At 33.0% G+C, this 6,031-nt stretch overlaps 1 pseudogene; it reads right to left on the reverse strand.

The window, feature by feature from the left end:
- Positions 1–380: 380 nt before the first annotated feature.
- Positions 381–3,049, reverse strand: LOC149528842 (aquaporin NIP2-1-like; annotated as a pseudogene).
- Positions 3,050–6,031: the final 2,982 nt, after the last annotated feature.

A 6,031-nucleotide genomic window follows, 5' to 3' on the forward strand; every position in this document is an offset into this window, starting at 1 on the left:
AACAATGATCTTGAAGTTGTTGAAGCACTACTTGTAACACTAATACATTTTGCATCAATTTGCAATAGCTATGTGTCACAATTATGATAGCAATGTGTCACCACTGCGACAATAATAGATATCATTTTTTTTTAGTCACAAATTATGATGTCTATCATACACCGTCGCAATTACGATGCCTATCCGTCACTATGTAACTACTTTATTGTGACATCAACCCCATCACAATTCTTGTGCTTGACGTCGCAATTGCAACAAACACCCAAGAAATTGCAATGGCAGTTGGCGTCATAGCTACATCAACCCCATCATAATTCTTTTGGTAGACATCACAATTGTGACGAAAACCCTAGCAATTGTGATGATATTTAGTGTTGCCTCTACGGCAACCCCATCACAATGCTTGAGGCTAACGTCACAATTGCGATGGTAGTTGGCATTGCTTCTATAGCAACCCTGTCGTAATGCTTGTGACAGACATTGCAATTACAACAGAAGAAAAGTAAAAAAAAAACAAAAAAATTATAGGTAAAGCTTTATACTAACTAAAAAGAAAACTTCTAATAAATATTTAAAATAGCAGGGCTTGAGCTATTTTCACTATAGGTTCACAGACACAAAATAGTGATAAACGAATTACATTAGTAAATAGGGTAGTATGTGAAGTGGATGTAGAAGAGTTATATGATTAAACATAATAGAGTTGGAATAGTGTTCGGATTGGTGACTTTCTTTTAAGATCTAATGTTTCACCTCTTTGAAGATTAGGTAAATACAATAAAGACTAAATATTCCTTTCATTCATTCTCATGATAAATTAATTCATATAAACCACCTATCAATAAATTCAACTAAAAAACTAACCAATTTAATTCTAATCACAATATAAAAATAAACTATATATTTTAGAACCATATCTTACAGACCACGTATTCCAGAATTACGTGCTATTTATATACCAAAACAATAATCTTTTAGCAAATGAAGAACTCAACAAAAATAATAGCGATTAAAAAACAAAAAACTTAAGCTCATAACATGAGCTAAAAAAATCACACCATTCCAAGCTTCTTAGTAATAAAAGTTGCCCCATAAATAGAAGTATTAATGTCCAAGAATGACTCAATTGGCATTTAGATTTCAAAGAAAATTTTGCCTTCCATGTGCTGGAGAAGCTGGGTTATGCCTTGAGGATAGCATACCCTGCATAAAATTAAAGGAAAATGGGACAAAATAGGGGAAAGGAACAAACACAAATTGAAGTCATATTCTGAATGATTAACTAACAAACTAAATCTTTGAAAAGGGGGATAGATGAATATACCACAGTGGAATCAATTGCAAGGGCAGAATTAACAAGCATTAAGAGGTAGGATACGATGATTTCCATAATGACAGCCTATAGCACTATGCCTAGAGGCCTGGTTGTACCAATGTTTGATATTTTAGTAAAAATTGCACCAAGTGTAAAACAAGATGCTATTGATCCACCCAACTGAGCTCCAAAATTGGCTAGAACCTACATGTGAATTGCTTCTATTTAACTATTTTTCTACAACTTAAAGTAGGTATAGATTGTGTATCCTGATATCGCTATCAGGATTTAACAGTGTAGTTGTTGATTCAAATTTATTGATTCATGTTTGATGAGTAGTGGTTCACACAAACTCATCTCTAATGAGAATTATTGGAACACTTAGCACTCATCATAAGTAGGTGATGCTTACATAGGTGAAGCACTGGAACTTTCTGGAAGATCACCCAAGTAGGTTTAACCATAAAGGAAACTCTATAGTGAAGCATGATTGAGCTGAAGTAGTACTAAGATTGTGACCTCCTAAGTCCTAGTACTTCACCTCTACTAGCATCACCTAGATCCAATGAGTACTAAGTGTTCCAGTCATTCTTATGAGAGATGGGTTTATGTGAACCTCTACTCATGAAACATGGCTCAATAGGTTTGACTCAACAACTACACAATTGAATCTTGATATCAATAGCACAATTTTACTTGAAGAAAATATCTCCTACTTCAGATTATGTATGTTTATCTTTATCATAATTTCAGCATCACATTCTATAATCATATTCATGTTCCTATTCTATAAATTTTATTATTCTGATAATAGTTCACACAAAGTAATTCAAAAACCTTGACAGTGCAGTAATTATAATACTAAAATGTGATTATATAAAAAAGTGCAGTTGGAAAGGTCTGGAGAAAATAATATATATGGTTGAGTTAAAAAATTGTTCATCTGATTTTTGAGGCTCTGTTTACATCAGACTTCAGAGACTATGTACTAAATAAAATTTATGATGTTGCTATTAGAATTCAATTGTGCAATTTTTAAAACAAATTTATTGACCCATGTTTCTTGAGTAGTAATTTACAAGAATCTATAACTTATGAGAATAAATGATACACTTAGCACTTAGTTCATTTAGGTGATCTTTCCATCACTTGTCTGAATACTACTCCAACTCAAATACACTTAACCATAAAATCTCTCCAAAATTAAACCCTACTTATCTACAATAATTATTTTTTTAATCATTGTATAGTGAGCATTTTGAATTATAGAAGAAGAGTATTACTTGCAGACCTTCTTCCATGAAAAATGCCCCACTATTGCAAATGAGAGCATAACAATAGGGTTCATATGAGCTCCAAAAATGTGGCCAATAGAGTATATCATGACCATTACAATCAGTCCAGAAGCCATTGCACTTCCAAGTTCTCATTTTTCTGACTCAACATTGATGAGCCACATGTAAAAAACACTAGAAAATATGTAGAAATGATCTCTGCTACAACTTGCATAAAGGCATTTCTGACTTCACAATATAATCATCATTTATATATGTTTTATGAAATGCAGATGTGAAGCTTTTATACCTTTTGAAGAAGTGTAGGTGGGTGAAATTCAATGCATCTATCATAGCAATGAGCGAATTTTTTGCAGTCTTCACCTTGTTTAAATAATCTTTCCGTGGAAGAGCCACCTTGAGCCTAATCAATATCTTTATCTGCTACTAAAGGCAACATTTTTCTGAATAATTCAACTCCAAATCTATTTAAGTTGAACATCCATGTCACAGGTGCCTTAGAATGACCAACTATACCAGTGGCAGTACGTATCTAAAAAGTTACAGTGACTGCATGATACAAAATTATCTAGATCAAAAGAAATTAGTAGCTAAAAGCCTTAGAAACCTAGCAAGCATGCAATGTTGAAAATATCAAGTGCAAACAATGGTATGCAGCCATATTCAAAGTATGAATAGGTAGAATTAAGTTGGGTATAAGTTGTGGTTTCATGAAAGGGCCTTTTTAAGCCTGTGTCTGGTTATTAATTTTTTAATGGTAGACAAATTTAAAACTATTAAGTTTTAGAATGTGAAAAAGTTGGTAGTCTTAGATATTTTTGTAAAATAGTTCAGTTAAAGAATATAAAATTTCTTATAAAAAAGCATAGATTGATAGGATGATAGCTAAAAGTTTTTAAAGGTAAGATAAAGCCTTTAACTGAAAAGATTAGCTATATCAAATATGGTAGGAAGAAAGACAATCTAAACTGTTGAAATCCATATTCTATTATTCATAAGACTCAGTTTCTTGTAATAAAACCCATTCAACAAATATAAATTTCCTACAATGATTCTATAAAACCCCTTCCTATTACCTGGTCTGTTACAACTAATGTTGAAGGAAAAAGTAGAGAGAAAGGAAGGGAAAAAGTCAAGATCAGGATATAGAATGCAAAGCATCCAAAGTTATTGGGTTAGTTTAGATTGGGAACAGAACATAGAAAATTATTTTGTCCTTTTCCTTCATTTTGATTAAATATCAAGATGATTTACTTCATTTTGATTATGTCAAGATGATTGAAGATTGGAAATGACAATTCTTAGGATAAACCCATGTGTTCTTAAGATGTATTAATGAATTCTAACCATATATGAATTCTAACCGTGTATACCCAGTGTGGGTAAGGGAACTTATACCAAGTCCTAGATCAAAAAATTGGATTGTGAAAGCCTTCTAAAGGCTAGTAGAAGAAGTGGCTACTAGACTCTGCATCAGAATATAATTGCAATAATATACTACAAGAGAAGATGATCTTAATATTACAATCTTTCATAACTAAAGATAGCTAATTGAAGTTTGACCTATAACATAACCTTGTATATCCAATCTATGAATGGAGTCGAGTTCTTATGGTTTGGAATCATAAAATTGTGAAAAAGTTTAAATGTTGAGTGACTAGCAAAGGGGGGTCATTACAATCTACATCATAAACACATAACACTTAAACACATAAAAAAAGAGAGAAAAAGAGGGATTTGTGTACCAGTAGATGGTGCAACAGTCGATGCCTATAAGCTACGTGTTGTCGACTCAGCAGTCAGAAAGAGATTTGTGGTTGTCTTGGATGGAGGCATCATCATAATAGGATTCAATTGATTTGAAGCTAAAGAATAAAATTGTTAGAGCATGCATAAACATAGAACACATGGACTAACATGGAAAATATTGTTAGAGCATTAAAAAAAAGGATTGTTCGAGCATGTGTTGTCAATGATTATGATCATTCCTATATATATTTAGTGGAAAACACAAGTGGGGAATGGACCATGTGATCTACCTAAACCACTTGTAGCACCCTCATCATGGGAATGGGGCTCAAAATCAAGGAAAAAACTCTGTAAATACAACACATCCATATTTTAATTAATGCCATAAAAGAGCATAACATAAAAACCATTATTGAGCTCTTGTTATAATTAAAAATTTTATTAATACTTACTTTTAAGGTTTTAGAGGTGTGCAACAATTCAGATCCTCTATCTTTTATTTCCTAAGTAGTAGGCTTTATGGTTACCAAACGTATAATTTCTCTGCCAATTTTCTTTAGCAACTTTTTAATCGAACCGATCAGGTCATCGATCTTTGCTAAATCAATATAGAAAGGGTCCTCCTCAGTGGGGGGCTATTGAGGGTCTATAGCTGGTTCCTTTCCCTCCCTTCGACCACTGGCCCTCTCTGACAACAATAGTATTAGTATTATCAAAATTACTCCAAAAAAATGAAGAAAACAACATTAAAAAATAACATTTTTCTTCTATCTAGTTTGCACAATTACAATGAGTTTTACCTGCTCATGTGTAGTGTTAGAAATGATTGAAATGATCATAAGAAAAGTTGTTGGAATAATAATGGAACTGATAATGAATATCCTCAATCATTGTTTTGTCATTGATGTCAAACTTCCTACTTGCAGGGATGACAATTGCTTTAATGATCCAAATACTATCAATTAGTTGATTGTCAAGGTGGAGGCAATCAATAAGATGTAACTAGAACACCTAGAGAAAGGTTGAAGTTATGATGTTCTAATGAAGTACAAGGATGAGCTAAGCCATTGATGAAAAAGTGTATTTGATGACATACTATAAGATAAAAAGAATGAGCACATTGAAACATATCAAAGATCTAAGGTTTTAGCTAAGTCTTGTGTAAAGCTCAAACTAGAACCAAGTGCCAAGTAGAACCAAGTGCCAAGCAAGTTCAAGTGCCGAGCAAGTTCAAGTGCCAAACAAGTTCAAGTGCCGAGCAAGAACCAAGTGTTGAGCATCAGTAACTCAATGATGCCGAGTAACATAGAGGTGCCGAGCACCAGTAACTCAATAATGCCGAGTTGCTGCATTATTTAGAAAATTGAAGATTCGCCAAATCTAAGCTGACAAAGTTGTTATCTAGAAATCTGTGAACTAAAAGGAAGATAAGAATGATGAGCTGGTGGCACACAACACCATGTAGAACATTTTTAAGATACAATTGGTGAAGATAACAAGATATGGGGTAGATACATTGTATCCTACCTAACCCATCTTGAAACCCTAAAATTAGAGAAGGAGAATTGAGCGGAAAAGGAAAATTAGACTTGTATATAAGAAGACATAAGTTAATGGAAAATAGTGTAGAAGAGAATGGAATAGAAGGGAATAGTGAGAGAAAGCCGTGGTC

Source organism: Cupressus sempervirens, chromosome 11 (assembly GCF_028749045.1).
Source record: "Cupressus sempervirens isolate cs-2001-9-10 chromosome 11, ASM2874904v1, whole genome shotgun sequence".
Taxonomy (NCBI): domain Eukaryota; kingdom Viridiplantae; phylum Streptophyta; class Pinopsida; order Cupressales; family Cupressaceae; genus Cupressus; species Cupressus sempervirens.